The 22,647-nt window shown below is 39.1% G+C and overlaps 1 protein-coding gene across 3 annotated transcripts in view; it reads right to left on the minus strand.

Annotated features, from left to right (window-relative positions):
* Positions 1–22,647, minus strand: part of Pkib (cAMP-dependent protein kinase inhibitor beta) — a 101,499-nt gene that overhangs the window by 41,253 nt on the left and 37,599 nt on the right. For all 3 annotated transcript variants that reach the window (XR_008221264.1, XM_052751308.1, XM_052751309.1), the window contains one exon: positions 4,160–4,227. The gene's annotated coding sequence lies outside the window, so the exon portion shown is untranslated. The remainder of the gene's footprint in view (positions 1–4,159; positions 4,228–22,647) is intronic.

Genomic DNA, 22,647 nt, shown 5'->3' on the forward strand with positions numbered 1-22,647 from the left:
TGGAGCTAAATACTGTGTTCAAGGAGATATAATAGATTTTAAAAATGGAATAAAGGGAGTGGTGACCTCAGGGCATGATCCCACCCAGCTAAATTTACAACTTGTGAAAAGGAATTAAAGAAAAGCTTAGAGCAGGGTGTGGTAGTGCCTGCCCTTAATCCCAGCACTCCAGAAACAGAAGCAGGCGGATCTCTCAGTTTGAGGCCAGCCTGGTATACAGATCCAGTTTCAGGACAGCCAAGCTTAGGCAGTGAAGAAAACCATGGAAAACAGAAAGGCTGTGAAGATGTAATTAAACAAGGGGGCCATGTTCCAGCCCAGGCAAGCAGCAGAACTTGGCAGCTTCAGCTATGTGGTTCTGGCTTTAGAGTCAAGGATAGAAGAAAAGGCTTATGGAATTGTCATCTGTACCTAAGGAAAATTGCTGAGGCCAGGCCTGTGTCAGGAAGTGTCTTTGAATGGAGGCCTAGAGAGGCCATTGTATGAAGCTGTGAAGGTAAAGCCTGGATTGCTTTGGAGACCCCAAGATGTTGGGCATACCAGAGCCATGGAATACCTGCCAAAGAGAGCTGCTAACATGGAGTGGAACAAGCCACAGAGAAAGAAGTACATTGCAGTCAACAAAGCTGAAAGGAGTTGGAGATCTGAAGAGCATTTTAACATTAGACATGAAGACGCATAGTTTGGAGTTTGCCCAGCTGATTTTGATTTTCAGTCTTGCTTTGGTCTAGTATTTCCTCACTATGCTCCCTTCCCTATGTTTTGAAATGGTATATTTTATATATATATATATATCCTGTTTATATGTTGGAAGTATTTGATCTTTTAAAAGGTTAAAAGAGAGATTCTGTTATAAGAAGTAGACACCAATCTTTGGTCTCCACAGGCAAGTGCACATGTACTCTTAGCCACATGAACACAATCAAATGAACACATACATACAACACACAAATGCCTATAAAGACACGAGTTTACAGGATATGAAGAGATAACTCACCAGTAAAGTACTTGTTAGCCTGACTCAGCACTCTCTCTTAGTATCAGAATCTGAATTGAATATCCAAGACCCATGTTAAAAAAAAAATGCCAGGCATAGTGGCACACACTAGTAATCCCAGAGCTGGTGAGTTAGAGACAGGTGATCCCTGCCCTCCACACACATCCATGCCTGCACACATATGTGAAATATAAGAGTTTAGAGAACACTGCAATAGTCTAAGTAAGAAGTGAGAATAATTAACAAGACAGCTTATGTGTCCTACTTATCAATTCATGAAATCTCACATCATTTGCATTCAAAAATTGACCTGTTTTCACAGAATTACATGTGGCAGAGCTAAAAGAAATCAGTGACAAAGCATGAGGTACATAGGGCTTTGCAATTATTTGTCATCTGAGCTTGGTTCTTCTGCTTCTCACACAGGTAAACACATAAACTGTCTAAGCCTCTGCTTTCACTTCCTTGGGGTTCACAAAACAAAACCTCTCGAAGTTGAGAAGATTCATTGTGACAATGCCTGTGGGGGTCAATGTGGACAACCCATTAATGTTGAGGAAACCCAGGACAGGTTACCTGGAGACTTCCTCTCATCTGAGAGATGTTCGTCTCTCTTTAGAAATCTGGTCTTCCTGTTGGATTTTCTTTCTTAGCAAAGAGCACAGCTATGGAGTTTGAGAGAAGGCACAGGGTAAGAGACAGGAGGGTAACAGTAGAGGTGGACATGGAACAAACAGCCTGCCCCTCTTTGGCCTCAGAGGCCTCCCCGCTAAGTGAGATTCCTAAGGAAGACACTCTTGCAGATGGACGTGAAGAGGAAGGCTGACTCAAAGAGCACTTTCTACTTGGTCACTACAAGACTGCTCAGAAGCCCAATTCAGCACTAGAGAAACTGGTTTCAAGGGAGTTAGCAGTTCTTGCAATGGCAGAGGCAGCCTAATATAGTAGGGACAGAGTGGAGTTGGGAGCAGAAATATGATTTTCAATCTCTCTTCTCCTGTGACATTGGGCAAAGCACTAAGTTATCCCCCCCCCCCCCGCCCCCGCTCCCTCTATGAGTAAGAGACTTAAACTAGATGGTATCCACAGTCCTTTCTGGCTGGAGAAGCTCTGCCATCTAATGAGTTTTACACCTGGCTTTTATTAGATATCTCAACACAAGTTTTTCACTCCTTCCACTTAATCTAGACTTGCCAAACGTAAGTATATCCCCTCACCTACACAGGCCAGGCATATGTACAGCTTCCTGTCTCAATACTTAGGGATGGAAAGGGGCTGTAATTCAAAACATAGAAATCAGAGAAAGTTTTCTGAAAATCTAAACTGCTACTCAATCTGCTGAATCAGGACATTTCAGGAGGAAGAGATCTAGGAATACCCATTCCTTAAAACCCAAACCAAAACATTTTCATTAATATTAATGACCAAGTAGTTTGAGAATCACCATTAGAAGAAAAGGCATCTTTCTCAAAGTCTGGCCCACAGATCACTTTGCAGTTCAAGGGTCTAAGATGCTTGCTGAAAGCAACAGGAAGTGTAGCTAAGAATCCATCCTGAAACAGTTTTCTCGATGATCCCACAGAGACCAACTTAACTCACAAAATAGTTTATAGATGTTTACTAAGAAAGTCATCTTTGGATAAAAAGCTCAAAATTTACAAAATGCCATAGGAAAGATGAGGAAATATGATAGTAATGCAGGCATATTTCATTTCTATGTAGTACTGTTTCATCATGTCATTTAGTTCCTATTACAAGCTGTGAAAGAAACACCATAGCATGCACTGCAGTGTCAAAACTGAAACTATCAAAATCATCAGAGAGTTCAGGTAATTTGCCCAAGATCAGAAAATTAATAAGTGGATGGATTTGAACCAAAAAGTAATGTAACGTAGCTAGGAAACAGATCACACCACTACAGAATGTTTAAGAGTTGAACACACCCTTTTAATTAAACAATATGCTGGATTTTATCTGACGATGCAAGTTAAAAAATATATTAAGTTCCCATTGACTGGTTTCATTAGCTACCTCACAAATGGTAAGGTTATTATAGCGACCTTAGATTAGCCGAGATGAAATAAATATTAACTACTAAGTAACAGTGATTCAAGGATTTCCCTGGATTATAAAAAGGTCATAAGCAGTGATCATTTCAGGTCAACAACCCTCAAATACAGATATTTGTAACTGTGAAATCCAGACATGTGCTGTCAAGGTTCCCTAGCTACTAAGGACCCTAGCTAGTGGCCTTGCTTTCCTGATCTCTCTTTACACCATGGTCCCTGGAACAACACTCTTGAACTTAGTATATAGTCACTCAATATTGGCTTTAGTGGTAAGCAATACAAGCCTTATTAAGCTCACAGTTTTCCTTAAAGTAATAAGGTATAAAATGCTATTATTACAGATAGCATTTGTAGGACATATTTCTATTTGTTTTTCTCTCACTGGTAAATTTCTTCTAGATTTACCTAATAACACATCTGTCAATATGTTTGCTTACCTTAAACTTTTTGACTAAGTAGCATAGGATGGATCTGTCTGATTGTCAGATCCTGAACTGGCCCATTGAACACAATTATTATGACACAGTAATAGGCATTTCAGGAATGTATTGAAACTGAACAGACCTTAGCTATGTGAGATGCAACATGAGCTTTTAAAAAGTTTACTAAAACTGTTAAGCATGGAAAATACAAATCACATGACTTTTATTTTTTTCACATGACTTTTAAATGAATAAACATGCTTCTCTTTCCTGTTGTATTCATGCCCTTTCTTCTTCTTCTCTTCCTTCTTGTGTCATAAACTTTCTAAACCATATGGACATGATGGCAATACGTAACATGTCAGTCTTATAAAATGCGTGGACACAGACACACATAAGAGAAAAGCACAATGAAAATGACGTCAAGAAAGAGGAATTGGCCAAAGAATAATTGCAATAGTAACTAGCTGTACACACACATGGTAAAGGATTTTTGATTGGTGTTTGGTTTCTTTTATAACATTTTGCTGCTGTTTTTGAAGAGTGGTAGATTTTTCAAATTTTCATGCCCATTCACATTGTGTAGCTATATTTGGTCAAACAAAGGAGCTATTTCTTTCCCCAAATCAGTATCTAATTTCTTAAGTAGAGGAAAATAAAAGGATACTTACAAATCTCTGATTATGATATGTTGTTATTTCTAAGACAGGTGAAGGGTGAAGCTGAAAATCTTACTTTCCTGAAAATGGAAAAAAAAATGGGAGGGAGAGAAGAAAAACACATTGAATAACCAAAAAAGAGAATAATTAAGTTAAAAATGAAATTTGAATATTTTGGCTATGCTTTTTAAAACATGGTTAAACTAATGAACACTATGATTTTCCTGGCTTCCTTAGGAAAAGTAGAACCTCTGAGTCAATGATGACACTGTGTGTAGAAAATTCAAAGGGATTTCACTCCCAACACCAGATGTGCCTAAGATTATCAGCTACAAAATCTAGGGAGTCATTACTACACGAGCACAGATCAAAGGCAAGTTGAGGGGAAAAAAAACCATCTCATAGACACAACACATTTCAGCAAGCAATTTTGTACTCGTCCACAGAAAGATCATATAAGAAAACATTTGGCATTGTTATATTTTTGAGTTGTGGATATGCATCACACATTCAGAACATGACCTGGTGTAGCTCATTTTGGAGTGGATATGAAATGTCTCCTACAGGCTCGTGCCTCTGAACCTTTGGCCCCTGACTGGTGGTGGTGCTGGCTGTGGAAACTGTGGGAAGTGAAACCTAGCTGGAGGGAGGAGGTTACTGGGAGTGGGATTTGGGATTACAGTCTGGCCCAGGTCCACCTAGATAACTCTTCTTTATCAACAACATGTAAGAAACTGTGCCATCAGCTCCCACTTCCTATGAGGACCCCCGCTGCCCTGCGTTTCTTGTTATGATAACTGTATCCCTCTGACTGGTGACCCCAAATAAGTCTTGCTTCTCTTAAATTGTTTCTATCGGGTATTCATTCACAGCAGCCAGAAACTGAGGCATGATACCAGGTGCCCAGCACAGCTATGGGAACCACAGAGAAGGAATTGAGCCATCTTCATCCCAGCTATAAAAACAAATTATATACACTCAATTCCTCTTCACAGAATGGGCCCTGGCTCTTGGTTTAAGCATCTGATTCAAACAGAGTGGAAAGTAGTAGGCCTATGACTTGCCAGTGTTCACCTTAGCCACTCACAGCAATATGGTGTTTTGCAGACTCCATTTGTCCCAGTTCAATGTGAAATTCACCCTTTCTAAACTGTTTTAACAATCTCCTAGACTATATTCTTTTGCACATGCTTGCTTACTGAAGGTTTATTCTTTACCTGCATTTGGGGTGGAATCATTTCAAAGTCAATCTGCTCATGATCATACACCCTATGGTTGATCCTTTCCAACCTTCCTATCACTACATAATCAAGCCCAAGATTCATTTGGTATAAGATGTCCTGCAGGAATTAACTCCATTCTACCTTTCTCTTTGCTTTTTACTCAAGCCCAATATACACCAAGGCTAAAACTCTAATGTTATACACAGGCAATGGGATTGTATTTTCCTTTGTGGCTGAAGCTCTTTATCCTCAATTTTCTCTCGTCCCTTGCATCCATTCATCTATTCTAGGTCAACTTGAGCACCCCTTCCCAGAATGCTTTCACATCTCTTTCAGACTAGGTAGAACATCAGTTACATCTAATTGTACTTATCCTGTGCATTATAAATTTTTCTCAGTGACCACCTTCATTCTCATGCTAGTTTTTGGTTTGTTTGTTTTTTTTAAACCTTTCAAAGGTATCAACAGTGACTCATTTGTCTTATCTCTGGCACAATATTTAGCAGATTGTGAAAGTAATGCAATCAATAATTTTTTGAACATCAAGGTGTGTGAGGTTCATTTGAGACTTATAGTTGCTTGATGGCATATTTTACTACCTTGTGAGACTCTTAAAAGTCAAACGAGGACATGTTTAGCCTTGTTCCTATACCCAACTTCTCATATGGTTTCTTATTCTCCCACCCACTCAGGGACAGTTTCTCTTCAGTCTTACATTTATAGGCCAAAAATAAGGAAGTGAGAAGAAGAAGAGAAACATAAATGACAACATAGTCATGTGGGAAGTAACAAGAAGACAAAAATTTGTAAACTTAAACATTGGTAGACTATAATACCTATATACATCACTAAAAATCCACAAGGAAAAAATCATAACCCCACTTTCCTTTTTTAACCATTTGCATATGCTCCTTGGCAAAGATCCAACAAAACTTGCAAACAGGAATTCACTATAAAGTCAGCTAGTAAAAGCATGCATTGCTATTTTTAAAATGAGGATTAAAATCACTATACTTTTATGCCCTTTCTAGAATTAAATTTAGGAGGGGGTTGTTTTATTTTGTTTTGTTTCTTGAGCCAGGGTTTCTCTGTGTAGCCCTGGCTGTCCTGAAACTTACTCTGTAGACTAGGCTGGCCTAGAACTCAGAGATCCGTTTGCCTCTGCTTTCCAAGTGCTGGGATTAAAGGTGTGTACCACCACTACCTGGCTAAAATTAAATTTAGTTTTAATGTTATAATTTTTGCCTACATTTGTCCACAACAAAATAAAAACATGAAATAGGAATAGAACAATCATTTTCCTTCCTGACTTCTTTTTGACTAAGGTTAAATATAAAATACTTCTTCAGTGGTCCTTGGATATATTTTAAATCCATTAGTTTGACTCATCATATATCAAAACTCAGATTTATAAATAATATGATAAATATAAATACAGTGAAAGTTAAATCTCTAGACAAAACAAATGTTTTTTAATTAAACATTTTTGTACAAAATTACAAAGATTCCTGAAAAAGTTTCAAGAAAAGTGGGATATACCTACTATTTTTGTAGTATTAACATACTACAAAATATGTATTGACATGACCCAAAGTCATCCAAGAGGGGAATCTCAATTGAGGGATTGTCCAGATCAGATTGGCCTGTGGATTTGTCTACGAGAGACTACCTTGATTGCTTATTAATGTGGAAGGGCCCAGCTCATTGTGGGCAGCACTATCCCTAGGCAAGTGGTCCTAGACTGTATAAGAAAGCTATCTAAACATAAGCTTGAAAAAAAGCCAATAAACAAGGTTCATCCATGATTGCTGCCTCAAATTCCTATTAGAATTCCTGTGATGACTTCCTTTATAATGAAGTAGAATATATAAACTAAACCATTTTCATCCTTAAGTTGATTCAGGTCATGGCATTTGTCATAGCAACAGAAAGAAAACTAGAATAATATCTTACGTACTTTTATTTTTATAAATTATAAAAATGACCAGACTAATACATGCTAAATTATAACTGTATATATGTTAAACACTTAAAGATAAATGTAAGATGAAATAAATATCATTATGTGTTTGTGGTTGTTTGAAAGAGAAAGATCCCATAGGCTCATGTATCTAAATGACTGGTTCCTAGTTGTCAAAAGTGTTTTTGGAAACATTAGGAAGCATGACCTTGATGGGGGAGGTGTGTCACTGTTGGATGGGCTTTAAAAAACCCAAGTCAAACCATATCACTCTGTCTCTGCCTCCAAATTGTAGATCAGAATGTAAACTTTTGGCTACTGCTCCAGCACCATGCCTGCTTGCCTGTTATCACGGTCCCTACTATGATTGTCCTGAACTTACCTGTAAGAGGTACCAGGTCCTTGTGCTTACAGATAAACTCTAGGGAAACCAGGAACGCTAAACATGCAGGGTTGTCTCTTCAAAGGAAAATATATATATAACCTATTTTCTGCCCAGAGAGCTGGGAGCAAAGGTGGTTAGTACCCTGGTGACCTTTGCTCTATCTGTATGACCAAGACCACAGTAAATCCTCTCCCTGACCCTTAAGATGTAACATGCAGTTCATCTATAGAACACATCTTGATGGAAGAGGTCACATGTACTTTACAAAGGGTTCCAATGTGATCACGTCTTAGGCTTTGTTGTACCTGTGTAATTTAGTTAATTATTACCAGGAAACATTTTTCCAAATTGTGCTATACTTAAATATGTCTGAAATAAACAACCGGTGCCAGAGTCTTGAAGTTTGAACCAACACCAGCTACTGAGTCATGTTGAAGGGACTTTTTTCTTGTCTGACATGGATTGATACTCTGCTGGTCGTGGTGTGACAGAAAATCCCACACTCACCCTCTAGAACTGCAAGCCAGCACCCAATTCAATGCTTTCTTTCATAAGTTGCCTTGGTGATAGTGTCTCTTCAAAGCAACACAACAGTGAATAAGATAGTGTTCTAGTATGATTTTCCTGAACTTTTATATGTAATGAATAATTTTCATGATGTGGACACCACACAAGTTCTAATTCTCTCTGCATTGCCTCTGCTGGAACTATGTGTTCTTTCAAATTTGATAATACTTTGATAGCTAAGAGATACAAAATGCAAAAAGAGCAAGTGACCACACCCAGATGGATTTCATTCCTTGCAAGGGAAGAGGGTCAAAATGTGAGTGTATCACCAGAAATAGATCATGTGAGAAACAAACTCCTTCAGAATTGTGAGCTGTCAGAGATCTTGACTATCATCTAGTCTAGTGACTACTCAACTGAACTCATAAGGGGAGGCCAATATAAAGATAGACACATGAAGACCTGCTGTAGATATCACAGGCTTCCAGGTCTGAGTCTCTGACTTTCCCTTCCCTCCACTATTCCTATTTCTAACCAAGGTTATAGTTAGAGAACTACATGGCCATTTGCTGTTATGGAGTCTGATCCACTAGACTAAAAATGGAACAAGAGCAACTACTTCACATCTGAAAGCAATAAAATTGCTGAAAACATTTGTCTTAAGTTTTAAGTGTTTATCTTCCCCTCTGATGTTCTTCTTTCACAGGATTTGCTTCTTGCATAAACTTTGTTTCCAGTAAAGATCTGAATCTCATTTAATAAATATGTAAATCATGAGTAGACAAGATTTATGGTAATTGTTGCCTCTAGGATTAGCAAAATAATGAACATGTATTTACTCTTTACTACTGAAATTATGACAACTTGGTTATATAAGTTTCTATCTCACAATATCTAGAATCGTAAATGGAAATTTCAAAAGATTATATCAGTCAAAGGTGTATCCTGCCATAAAGATACTCAAGTTGTAGGACTGGGGATTGAAACAAGTTGTTTTGGAACAACTAATCAACTAGACAAGAGATAAGTTTTATCTAAGCTTGCATCTCACTGTTTTACAATTTCCATGAGGCGCTATCTAATTATAGCTCCTTCATTAAGTACTTTTTCCATTTTTGTTTGTTTCTTATAGCAAATAATCATGTAATATATCAAAATATGAAAGATGAAATGCATCTGATAACCACCATTGAGTACTGTAAGGCAAATTAACAACCCCAACCATATTGGCAGGCTTTAAAGGGCTGTTCTTAAGATGCATTTAACTTCTCAAGGATGACAGCTGTAGAAACAACCATTAGAAGTGAATTATGATACTTATGATGATAAAAAAGTATGTGCATCCATGACTATGCTTTCCACCCACAACCCAAAGAATTAGCTGAGGAAAATGAGTGATGCTGTACATGATGCACAGGAGGCATGCAACACATGCTTAGTATTGAAGAAACACATTAATGAAAGAAGAAATATTTAAAAGGGGCTCAGAATAGAGAGATTGAGATAGTACTTTAAGAATATTTAGATATTTTTACACTTTAGGCTACTGGCAAAGTTTAACAAATTTTCACGTTAAATTAGTTTTTCCTTAAAAGATGAAATGGGTACATTAACAGTGAGCAAACAGACACATGAGTAAAAAGTGTCTAGATGGGCGATAAAAACCCACCAAAGGTTGAAGGTAGAAAAATTGGAATAATGAAGAGATGACACGTGAGTTCCCTGTGAAGTGATTCCCCCATTCCTCCAGAGAACTAGAACACTTAACACAAAGACTCTTACTCTGAGTCCTGTGTCATTAGGGGTGGTCATCCCAAGAGACTATTAAGCATGAGCTGTGAGCAGGAGTTCTAAGTTACTTCTTGATTACACTCTGAAAGAGAGGGGAAAGTGGTCCTTTCCTCTTTGCAAATGGGACTGAATCTGTGGAAGTGAGTCATTAACTACAAGGTGGACAAAGATTCTACATGCAGATTATGGGAGAAGAAGGGAGGAACCTTTCCTATGACATCATCGGGCCATTGTATGTCCCTGATCAGCTAGTAGAAATGTATGGAAGGAAAAGCAAAGTTTATGGCATTTTTAAACCACTATTTCGAGGCCTTACTGTAAGTATCAAACCTGTGTCCTAACTAATACGTAAGGTAAGAAAAAAAAACTTTAAAATGAGAAAATTCATGGAAAATAATTCTAGGAGATACTGGATGAGGGTGGGAATGAGCTTAAATAGGGAAAAATGTCTTAAGTTCAATGTCTGGGGCACGGGGGCAACAGTAGAATGAACAAAACAATGGCAGGAGAAAAGAGGGTGGGGAAGCAAAGGATACCAGATTATAGTGGAAGAGACAAGGGAGATGCTCAGCAAATAACTGGAACCAGGAGTCTGGGACACAGACAGCAGAGGAAATCAAAAATGGAAGATCAGCAAGTTCTTATAGTGTATATATAGTTTAAAAATGAGAATAGAATATCAGAATAAGATATCATGTACTGTCCAAAATTGAGTAAAGGTCTATTTGCCCACAAATCAGAAAGAGGTGTCCAAAATCAGCACAAGAAAAGTAAAGGCGCCGGGCGGTGGTGGCACAGTCGGGCGGTGGTGGCACACACCTTTAATCCCAGCACTTGGGAGGCAGAGCCAGGCGGATCTCTGTGAGTTCGAGGGCAGCCTGGGCTACCAAGTAAGTTCCAGGAAAGGCGCAAAGCTACACGGAGAAACCCTGTCTCAGGGAAAAAAAAAAAAAGTAGAGGCATTCCTTACATAGGAGTAGACTAGTAGAAATAGTGGAGAGGGTGCCTGAACAGGCTTACCCCAGTGATCAGACTGGTGAATACCCTAACTATCATCACAGAGTTTCTCTCCAATGACTGATGGAAGCAGATGCAGACATCCACAGACAGAAAAAGTACCTGAGCACCCTTTCCTTTGGAAGACACATCACTGACATCAAACTCCACTATAGAGCTATAGTAATAAAAACAGCTTGGTACTGGAATAAAAACCAACATGTGGGCCAATGGAATGGAATTGAAGGCCCTGATATAAATCCACACACCTATGAACACCTGATTTTTGATAAAGAAGCCAAAACTGTACAATGGAAAAAAGAAAGCATCTTCAACAAATGGTGCTGGCATAACTGGATGTCAACATGTAGAAGAGTGCAAATAGATCCATATCTATAGCCATATACAAAACTCAAAGACCTCAATATAAAACCAGTTACACTGAACCTGATAGAAGAGAAACTAGGAAGTAGTCTTGAATATAATTGGCACAGGAGACCACTTCCTAAATATAACACCAGTAGCACAGACACTGAGAGCAAAAATTAATAAATGGGACCTCCTGAAACTGAGAAGCTTCTGTAAGGCAAAGGACACAGTAAATAAGACAAAAATGACAGCCTACAAAATGGGAAAAGATTTTCACCAACCCCACATCTGACAGAGGGCTGATCTACAAAATATATAAAGAACTCAAGAAACTAGACATCAAAATAATGAACAATCCAATAAAAACTGGGCTATAGATCTAAACAGAATTCTCAAAGGAAGAATTTCAAATGGCTAAAAGACATTCAAGGAATTGCTCAGCATCCTTAGTCATCAGGGAGATGCAAATCAAAACAACTCTGAGATACCATCTTACACCTGTCAGAATCACTAAGATCAAAAGCACTGCAGACAACTTATGTTGGAGAGGATGTGGAGCAAGGGGAACACTCCTCCACTGTTGGTGGGAGTGCAAACTGGTACAGCCACTTTGGAAATCAGTATGGTGATTTCTCAGGAAATTGGGAATCAATCTACCTGGAGACCCAGCTATACCACTCTTGGGCATATACTCAAGGAATGCTCAATCATATCATAAGACACATGCTCAACTATGTTCATAGTAGTATTATTCATAATAGCCAGAACCTGGAAACAACCTAGATGCCCCTCAACTGAAGAATGGATTAAGAAAATGTGGTACATATACACAATGGAGTACTACTCAGCAGAGAAAAGCAATGACATCATGAAATTTGCAGGCAAATGGATGGAACTAGAAAATATTATCCTGACTGAGGTAACCCAGACTCAGAAGGACAAACATAGTACTTACCCACTCATAAGTGGATACTACATGTAAAGCAAAGAATAATCAGACAACAACCCACAACTCCAGAGAAGCTAGCTAACAAGAAAGATCCAAAGAGGCACACATGGATCATCTTGGGAAGGGGAAATAGATAAGATCTCCATGAGTAAACTGGGGATGAAGGGCGGGCAATGGAGGGTAGGGGATAGGGGATGAGAATATAAGGGAATGGGATGGTTGAGCTGGAACAGGGATGGAGGGGGAAAGCAATGAAAGAGATACCATGATAAAGGGAGATATTGTGGGGATAGAGAGAAACCTGGTGCTGGAGAAGTTGCCAGGAATCCCCAAGGATGACCCCAGCTTAGACTAATAAAAATAGTGGAAAGGGTGCCTGAACTGAATTGGCTTGCCCCAGTGATCAGATCAGTGAATACGCTGTCATCACAGAGCTTCTCTCCAATGTCTGATGGAGGCAGATGCAAAGATCACAGCCAAACATCAGACAGAGCTTCAGGAGTCCAGTCAAAAAGAGAGAAGAGGAATTCTATGAGCAAGTGAATCAGGAAACCTGTAAAGATGACCAAACCAAACTAGTGGAAACTCATGAAAGTTGGATCAATGACTGTGGAGCCTGCATGGGACTGGACTAGGCCCTCTGCATGGCGAGACAGTTGTGTAGTTTGATCTGCTTGGGGGACCCCCTGGTGGTAGGATTAGAATCCATCCCTGGTGCATGACAGGGCTTTCTGGAGCCCACTACCTATGATGGGGCACCTTGTGAAGCCTTGAGGCAGGGGGAAGGGCTTGGACTTGCCTCTACTGGATGTGCTTCCCCATGGGAGGCCTTGCCTTCTTATGGTGGGGAGTAGGGGGTGGGTTGGGATGGGGAGACTGAGGGGGCAGGAGGAGGGAAGAGGGGAGTCTTTGATTGATGTGTAAAATGAATGAAAAAAATTTCTTAATAAAAAAACAAAAAATAAGTCAGAAAAATACAACATAGAAATGTTTAATGTAAAGAGTCTTTCTTCTCCCAAACTTTTAATGATGATGTGTCTAATACATCCTGTCTGAATGTGCACTTTGTGTAGCTGCACCTTTTCCACATTAGGGCTTATCTAGCTCTGAGAAAAACAGCAGCTGCAGTGATGAATCACCAAACCTAGTTCTCAAAGCTGCTGCTCATACTAAAAGCTGTACCTCTAATGTCAGCCATTCTGTCACTATTGTAGGACCTGTCGGAGAGTCATCAGCCTAATACACTGACTGTGTCAACTGCTCTTCTCCTTGCATTGCGACACATTACGCAGAACTCCATCTCATGGACTTTTAGACACCAGAACAACCACACAATCATGAAAACGCATCCAGTTTGTGAAAGAGATGATAATAAATAATCCATTATTACAGATGCTGAAGAACTATGTGATTTTCAGTTGAATGATCTCACCCCCTCTCAATGTTGCCCTAAGGGGTTGTTCTCAGCCAGTCATATTCCAATTGTAACAGAAATATCAAATTAGGGTCATGAGTGGAGTAGTAGCCCTCAAAATGCTATGTTAAAATCATAAACCCTAGTACCTGTGAATGTAACTGGACTTGGAAGTAGTTATTGCAAGGTGACCAAATTAAGAAAAAAGAATTAGATGAGCCATTAAGCAAATATGATTGCTGCTCTTACAACAAGAGAGGAAACAGTGTTTCATCTCAAGACCAGCAGATATTAATTGATTTTGTCTAATCACTATGGTGACTGACACCCAGAAGAACACAGGGAATGTTCATAATATTAGAATATTATTTCCATGAAAATTTCTCAAGCAAATCAAATGAAGAGAAAATGATACCAAAAGGGGCAAGAGAATGACAGGAGCAAAGAGCTGAGACCCTGAACTCCTGAGCTGGCATCTCTCTGGAGAGAAGACACAGGTGCTAGAATCAAGATATCTTTGAATAGCGTGATGACCTCTGTGTCACTGAAGAAGTTAAACACCCTCCGTAACCTTCAGTTTACTCATGAGTAGAACAAGACTAACACTTTCACCAAATTCACACAGCATGAACTCAGTAACGACTAGCAATGTCACTCCTTATCTCAATGTTGATCCAATGTTGAAGAAATAAACCACCCTCCCAGGGACTCTGCTTTTTCTCTTTTACTCATAAAGAAATTAGGCCAATAGAAAGATGAGTCAACTCTAAAACATACTCATGTGCTGTAAAAATTACTTCTATAATCACACTATATCCAATTGGAAATTATTCTCAAATTTTGTTGGTAGGAACATTTTAAAATATATTGATTCCTCTTTCTTATTTGTTTAGATATTCATATGTAGTATCAGTATCTATTTAGAAGATATTGGATAGGGTAATAATTTTTTATCATTGGGCTACCTGTAGCTTTTATGAACATTAAATATCATTAGATGATACATTATATTACTTTTTAATATACAAGTAACAGTAATTTCTTATGGTAAAAGCATGCTTATCTCATAACATTATCTTTTTAAAAACTTGTTTTATCTTATTGAGTAGCCTGAGGTGTAAGAAACATTGAAATACCCAATCCTCAAACATAAGTGCCTTCTCTAAGGCATAACTTTTTTTTAATCTCCTCTGAGAGAAACCCAGCATGGTTAGGGATGACCATCCCCAGTACAAGTTCCTTTGAAAACATCCTTCCAAAGAATACTAACATTTGTACTAACTCTTTGTGAGAGCTGATTTTGCTTGTCAGCTTGACTGGGTTAAGAAATATCTGGACTGAGTCTACCAGGTTGATCTCAGTCCGCGGGGGAGGCTTTGCCCTGGAGGAGGTGGGAATGGGGGGAGGGCTGGGGGGGAAGGTGAGGGGGGCGGGAGGGGGGAGAACAAGGGAATCCGTGGCTGATATGTAGAACTGAATTGTATTGCAAAATAAAAATTAAAATAAAGAAAGAAAGAAATATCTTGTTCATTAATGAAACACATCTTTGGGTGTATCTGTGAAGACATTTCTACAGGTTCAACAGTGAAGGAAAGATCCACCTTGGATGTAAGCAGCGTCATCTCATGAGATAGGATCCATGAATGAGTAAAAAGGAATGAAAGAGAAGAGGAGAGAGCCAGCTGAGTGCCAGCATTTCCTGCCTTTCTTCTTTTCTTCTTCTCCTTTTCCTCTTTGTTCCTCCTCCTCTTCTTCTCCTCCTTCTCTCCCTCTTCCTCTTCTTTGTCTTCTTCTCCTCATCCTCATCTCTTTTTTTCTTTGATTATTTGGTGATTTCACAGAATGCACCCCATCATGCTTACTTCCCACTCCTCTCATGTCCACTCCCCCGTTGTGGTCTTCCCTCAAAAATAAAAGGGAAAAAAGTCCAATTTGTGCTGTCCATATAGTTACTGGAGCATGGTCAAACTCACAGTGGCTAGTCTCTTAAAGAAAAGTGAGTCCTTCCCCACCCCACACCATTAGCCATCAATTGTGGAGAACTACTACTCTTCAGCATCTTTATCGTAATGTTTAAGGCTTCTCTTCAGTGACTTCCAGTCCAGGTTGCTATTTTTTCTGGGGGTTGGGTGGGGGTAGGTATTGTCACAGAAGACTTCTATGTCTCTCTTTCTCCACTATAAGTCTGCAGTCATCAATACCACTGCAGGAGAAGCTTCCTTGTCCTTTCCAGTCAGCAGGAGCACCATTCATGGACTTCCACATGATATCTGGCAACAGCACAGACCACATCTGGCCTCTGGGGACAGCGGGTGCCACAGACCTCAGCATAGTCTCCCATGGCAGTACAGACCACGGACACCAATACCAACACCTGTGGCAGCCCAGCCCATGGATATCAATATGGCTTTAGGCAGCAGTCCAAACAACAGGCATCCACACGGCTTTTGGTAGTAACATGGGCCACAGATATCAACTCGGTCCCCAGCTGCAGCAGGACCACAGACTCAGACATGGCCCCCGGCAGCAGCTCAGATCACGGACGTCAGCTTTGTCCTCAGCATGGTCTTCATTCCACTTCTTGATTTATAGAGATTTACGGAGTTCTACTAACACGCTCTTCTTTCTATTGAATCCTTCCCTGCCTTCCCTGATGGATCCTTTTACATCATGAGCCAAAATAAGCCATGCATCCTTTTAGGTTTTTTTTTTCTAGGTGTTTGGTATAAGTGATGAGAAAAGTAACAATACTCGTAATTTTCTTGGCTTTTAAAAATGAATTAAATGTATTTTATGTTTTTATAGATCTTTATTATCTTTGCTGCATCAGTTAATAAATACTAATTCTCAAGAGAAATATAGATCTACATCAGAAGTGATTTTTCAGTGTCTAGAACCACTCATTTCCTGTAACATGAGACTCAAACATTATTCACTCAAAAAGTCCACACGACCCTATTTGATAAAGTCTGGTTTTTATTTCTCATGGAAACCATCCTAATTAAAATTTTAAATAACCCCATCCCATTCTTTAATACTCTCATAAAATGTTAGCTCCATTAACGTTGGCACTCAATGTTAATGTTAAATTAACATTTTGAATGGTCTGCAATGCTCATTCCATTTGTTAAATTGGGGTTAAGCAAATAGACGGCATTGTTGACATAATATCACCAGGTGCTTTGAATGTACAGGAACTAGGAGAAAAATCTTTCTGAATTTTGTTGTTTGTCAGCACTAAATAGCACTAATGGGCAGCAATCACTGATATTTCTATTTTATACCCAACCACCAAGCTCTAACACATTAAATAAAACACCCAAACTTCCTCATTTAGAAAGTTTAGGGGTGACAAAAACAGTCCCCCACTCTAAGATAGCAGTAATAGTACTAAAATTAGTGTCAATGATAATAACATCATGGAGCAATTGCTATGTGCAATACAAAGTATTAAGTATGCATATAAATGCTAACTTTTCTAATCTTCCTAACAATTTTATAAATCATACAGTATTAGCCCTAATTTCCATGAGCACTGTTAGTTCTTTTGCGTAAGTCGTGAAATGCCTGGCTGAATCAACTTAAGGGGAAGTGTTTTTGTTTTCGGTTTGTGGAGTCTTTTCTCAGTCATGCTTTCCTGACCCCATTGCATAGGCAGCGCATTACAGCAGCAGGAGTAGGGGGCAGAAGAGAGCTGGTTACTTTCATGGTGGCCATGAATAAGACACCCCAAATCCTTGTCCCACTGACCTACTCTCTCCAGCTGGGCCTCACCTTCTAACGCTTCCAAGATGCTGCTTCCAAGGGACCAAATATTCAGAATCTGAGACTGTGGGGAACTTCATGGGCAAACTGTAACAAGAACACCAAGTATCTTCTTCTGCCCTCCTCTCGCAAGTCTCAAGTTTTAGGAACTTTTCCTTATTGTCCCCATAAGTGAGAAGACAAAAAAAGAAAGGTAAACTTAGGGCCTTATCAACAAAACAGAACAAAACAAAAACAACAACAAAAAACTAAAGTTCTAACTTGGATGGAAACCTGGCTAAAGATTTTATATATTTATATATCATCTAAAATATAATAGAAGTAATTTGTATGTTGTTTCTTTAAATAACCAAAAGATGTTACCAAATAGGCATTATTATAACATTATCAAGATAGGTACGATCATCCCCATTTCATCAATGAAGAAGCAGCCTGGTTGGGGGCCGGGAGGGGCTTCCAAATACACAAGTTCTGAATTGACAGTGTCAAGATTTGAACTCAGATCATGAATCGAATACAAATACATCAACCACTGGTACTTGTGCTGCCTAGAACAAACAGCAACAACAAAACCCATAGTCCATGTAGGATTTGGTAATATCCACAGCTTCAGGCATCAACTGGGGTTAAAACATATTCCCCATATGGGAAAGATATCACTGTGGTATTTGGCATGATGTACAGAGTATAATAGTAGAACTGGAATGTCTGAATTCTATCCTGTATAGCACAGCTATCTATAGTCATTAGTCAAAGTTCATATCTTTAGTTATGTCCTTCAGTGACTCCAACATGAATCACACAGTTCTTGCATTGGAAAACTGATTTGAGAGAAATGTTTTAACTCAAGGAGTCCATCAAGGTGTGGCTGAAAGTGAGTGTTTAAGTCAGTCTACTCCCTAATCTTTTAAAAATTAGAAATACACCACTGAAAAAAATAGCTCGATAAATACAAATATAGTTTCCTGGGGGGTGGGTGGAGCACTGGAAACAAAATTCCAAGAAATTCTAAGTTATGGTGAATCCAGAAGCAGGCGTTGCAGACCACCTCAACATGAGAGAATCCACAGGTTACGCTCAAAATTAAAGCCATGCCAGACAGGATACATATTATCCTATCATCAGTCATTTGCAATTAAAGACACCACAACACATTTCAACTCCAGTTTGCTATGAGCAGCTACAGTTTAGAGGTAAACCATCCCCCGTGTAGATTGAAGCTGACTGACTAAAAATAACAATGCGTTTATCAGCATTTTGGTGACACTCATGAGTGCTCCCAATGAGTGTATAGCTGAGAGCAACCATTTCAGAGACAAGTTTTTATTGGGTAAAGGCCAACGACCAAGGCTAACTGTTGGGGTTTACATCTGAAATGGCACCCACAGACAGGCTCATCTTTTCAATGCTCAGTGATGCTATTTCAAAATCTATGAATCCTTTAGGAAATGGGACCTGGATGGCTGAAGTGAATCTCTGGAAACTGGACTTAAAAGAGTATAGCTGCCTCCGGAGGCATCACTCTCCCTGCCTCTTTTCGTGTTCATGTGAACAGCCACAACCGCAGACTTCCACCACCACGCCCTCCTCTGCGCCTTCCCCACCACGGTGGACTAAGACACTTGACAGCAGAAGCAGAACTAAACTTGCCCTCCCTTAAGTTGCTTCTAGGAGGTGTTTTGTCACCACAAGAAGGAAAGTAACTATTATAATAATCAAGTAACTAACTGAAAGCTGGGAGAGCTGTTTCACTCCTTTAACTAGAAGCTAGCGAAAGAGGAGACAGAACATATGATATGTGCTTCACAAGAGATATGAAGGGGAAAACCATGCTGTTAAAACGTAAGTCAAGATGAACTTAGATCAAACCGGGAGGCCAGAGAAGCCTCTAAGGAGGTCAATGAGGAAAGGAGGCCTGAAAAAATCTACTGTGTGTGTGTAGACACAGCCACGGGTGATCTTGCCTTCAATAGAATGACTCGATTTATCTGATTTCACTTTCGTTTTTACATCTTGGTGCCATGTCTCCAACTTGAGGATGTCTTTGTTACTCTTCTGGTCCTACCCCTTAGGATTTCCAATTCCCCCACAGTCCTCTGGCCCCCTCATTCCTCTCAGCTGGATTCTGGCTGACTGGCTGCATGTCTAGAGCTGTGGATGATGGTTCTTTTCATTGAGGAGCCAGGGGCAGTGTGAATCAAGTGGGCGAGTGGACAAGTGAAGACAAATGTAAACTCTTTCCCTCAGCTTCAAATATTGCATTAAAACTGAATGCATAAGCAAAATTTACTGAATTCCTATGATTTTTTTTATCAACTGAGGTACAAGGTGCTTTAATTTCTTAGTGCAGTTTTGTTAAATCAAAGTGATATTTATGTAACAGCTGTTTTAAAGAACACTTAAATATTAAATGACATCTACACAACACAATATTCTTTTACAGCTTTACTAGATCTGTTATTTCATAGAGGCAAAATTTATATTGACCAGATTCTACATGTACATATATTAGCCCCATAACCAAATTTAAAAAAAATACATTATTTGGATGTAACCCCAATAATAAAGAAGAAAAAGTCTTAAAATATTATATATAAAGGAAAAGAAAACTCACAATACCATGAAACATAAGATTACTATCAAGTGAGAGAAAACCCCAAAATAATACTCTTTTCTTTGAAGTCAAAATTTATAATTCCACACATTTTCTTAAGTTTTTAAGTTTTATAATTCTATATGTTCACAAAACACAAACAATTGTTTCTTTGTCAGTATTTTATAGGTAAAAGAATAAAGCCTATAATTAATATTTGCCTATGAAGTACTTTATAAGAGTTATTTAATTTTAAACAAATTATACTCATAAACATGATACATATTAAGGTTATTTAAGATTACTCTCTCTAGAAATGATATCTTTTCTGTAAAACTCACCATAATTACTAATTATATATTTGTATGTTTGTTTATGTCTGTCATCTCTTCTAAACTGAGAAAGTTTCCAATCTAAAATTGACTCACATTTTGTTTTTGCTTCAATAGAAAGCAAAATGCATTCTGCAGAAACTATATTTGAAATTTTGATCTTTTTCTGAAACCAATGGCACATAGTAGGATACTATCTATAGATGCTGAGCAGTAGCAATGAGTGGTTACCAGCTGGGCAGAATCAGTGACACACAGTCTGTGTACTCTACACTGTAGAGTTGCAGGAATGTTGTATGGGGTAGGTCAGGTGTATTAAATGCATTTTTAATACAAGGTGCTTTTGATTCATTAATGCCTTATAATGCAGGAGTCAAATGAAAGAGCATTCTAGCTGACTTCTGCAAACAGGGAAAGAAAAAATTAACTTAGGGCTTGAAAATCCCAACTCAAGCTCTGCATAAAGGACCTGAAATCTATATATTCTCCCAAATAAGTCTTTGTCTCCTATAATTATGGAGACTATGTTTCAAGCCCAGAGTCTTATCCTTTTAAGTTGATTGTAACACAAAATAAATTTCCTACCTCACAGAATTATTTCCCTGAAAGCAAACCATTAGCAGGAAGAAATGGGATCTAGACACCTAAGCTGCAGACAGATGGAAGAGCAACATCCTGGGAGAGCAACACCCTCAATGCTGATTGATTTTCTTCACCACTAGAGAGACCTTCTATACTGTAAGGAGGCTAACCCTGCCTCACCTAAAAATTATATATCTGATGTCAGTAACTTGCAAATAAATGGTGTTCTTCTCAGGACCCACCCTGCCACAGCTTTGTTTTTAGATTTATGACTCTACCTCGCAGACTCCAGAAGGTTAAGCACAATATATGCCCAATGCCAAAGGAACAAAAATTTTCCCAATTTATATAGACATAAATCTGGGGAATGGTGCAGGACTAGGTAGGACTTAAGTGTATGCAGTGCTCACTGGACAAGAAATCGAACCAGAACAATCTGGCTTGTGGAGACTGTACTCTTGTTGATTTTGGTGCCCCTAGGGAGGAAATAGTTAACTTGCTAAAGTCCTCCTTCATCTTTATAAACAAAGGAACTCTGGTACTGGTGAGCACTACTCACATCATCACAAGCTTTCACCCAGTCTCAGAAAAGCCAGTCTACAGAGCAAACTTCCCTTCATGAAAACAGGAGAAATGACTCGATACTGACAAGAGTTATATGTTTACCTGTCTCCTACCCTTATGGTGACTACACCAAGGAAAGGGAAGTTAATCATTCCGTTCACAAATTACTGGACAGAAGCTCCAAAATGACACCATTAGCAAGAGTCCTAAACATCACTTGGTCTACCAGCCTGCACGAACTCAGAGAGGTTGGGTAGGTGGTGAGGTTTTGGCTCAGGTGAACAGGCTTGTGTGTTCCAAACCCAGTTCATGGCTATTCCCCCATTCCAGTATATATTATTGGACTATGTATATATACAGCAACCGGTATAATTTCTTCATTGCTTTCCTGCATCTGTTATTACGGTAGGACTATTTGAGTAGAAACTTCTACCACTGTTTGTGCATGGTAAGACAAAACAAAACCAGATTTCTTGACTCTTTGCAGAGAGATTCATGACACCATCAAGGAATTGAAAGGTACACCGGTAAATTCCCACCACCCTCCCAGTTAGTTCTCCTGGTTGGCCTGGGTGGACTTTTCCATACATGTTGAATTCCTAGAGGTTTAAGAGTGTGAAGCATTTTAGTAAATTCCCTCAAAGGTAAAATCAAAGTCACACTTGCTCCCAATACCCTCCGCAGTGAAGCACAAAGTCAAATGGGTCCCTAGATTTGGAAAGCAACACATTTTTAGCTTGTGTGTGCAGCTCTGGCCCATTTACTTAGTGGTCACAAAAACTGCAGGTTAGAAGTAGGTCTATGAATAAGAGAGGGCTCTGCAAAAAGGCCAGACTGCCATGTTCTGCCATTGGGGGCTTATGACTCATCAGCTCTGATGGTGCTTTATATGCCAGTAGCTGTCAAGGATGCTGTGTGGAGCCCATAGCAGACCCTATGAATCACGGTGAACCTGAGGATTCTTCTGCAGATATATACCTTCCCTTGAAGAAATGGCATTTAACTTTTTTACTAAGTCTTAGTAGTAATGTCTCCCATGGGCCACCACCTTACCATACGCATCATGAACT

Source organism: Peromyscus californicus, unplaced genomic scaffold (assembly GCF_007827085.1).
Source record: "Peromyscus californicus insignis strain IS unplaced genomic scaffold, ASM782708v3 Scaffold_22__1_contigs__length_63687245, whole genome shotgun sequence".
Lineage (NCBI taxonomy): Eukaryota > Metazoa > Chordata > Mammalia > Rodentia > Cricetidae > Peromyscus > Peromyscus californicus.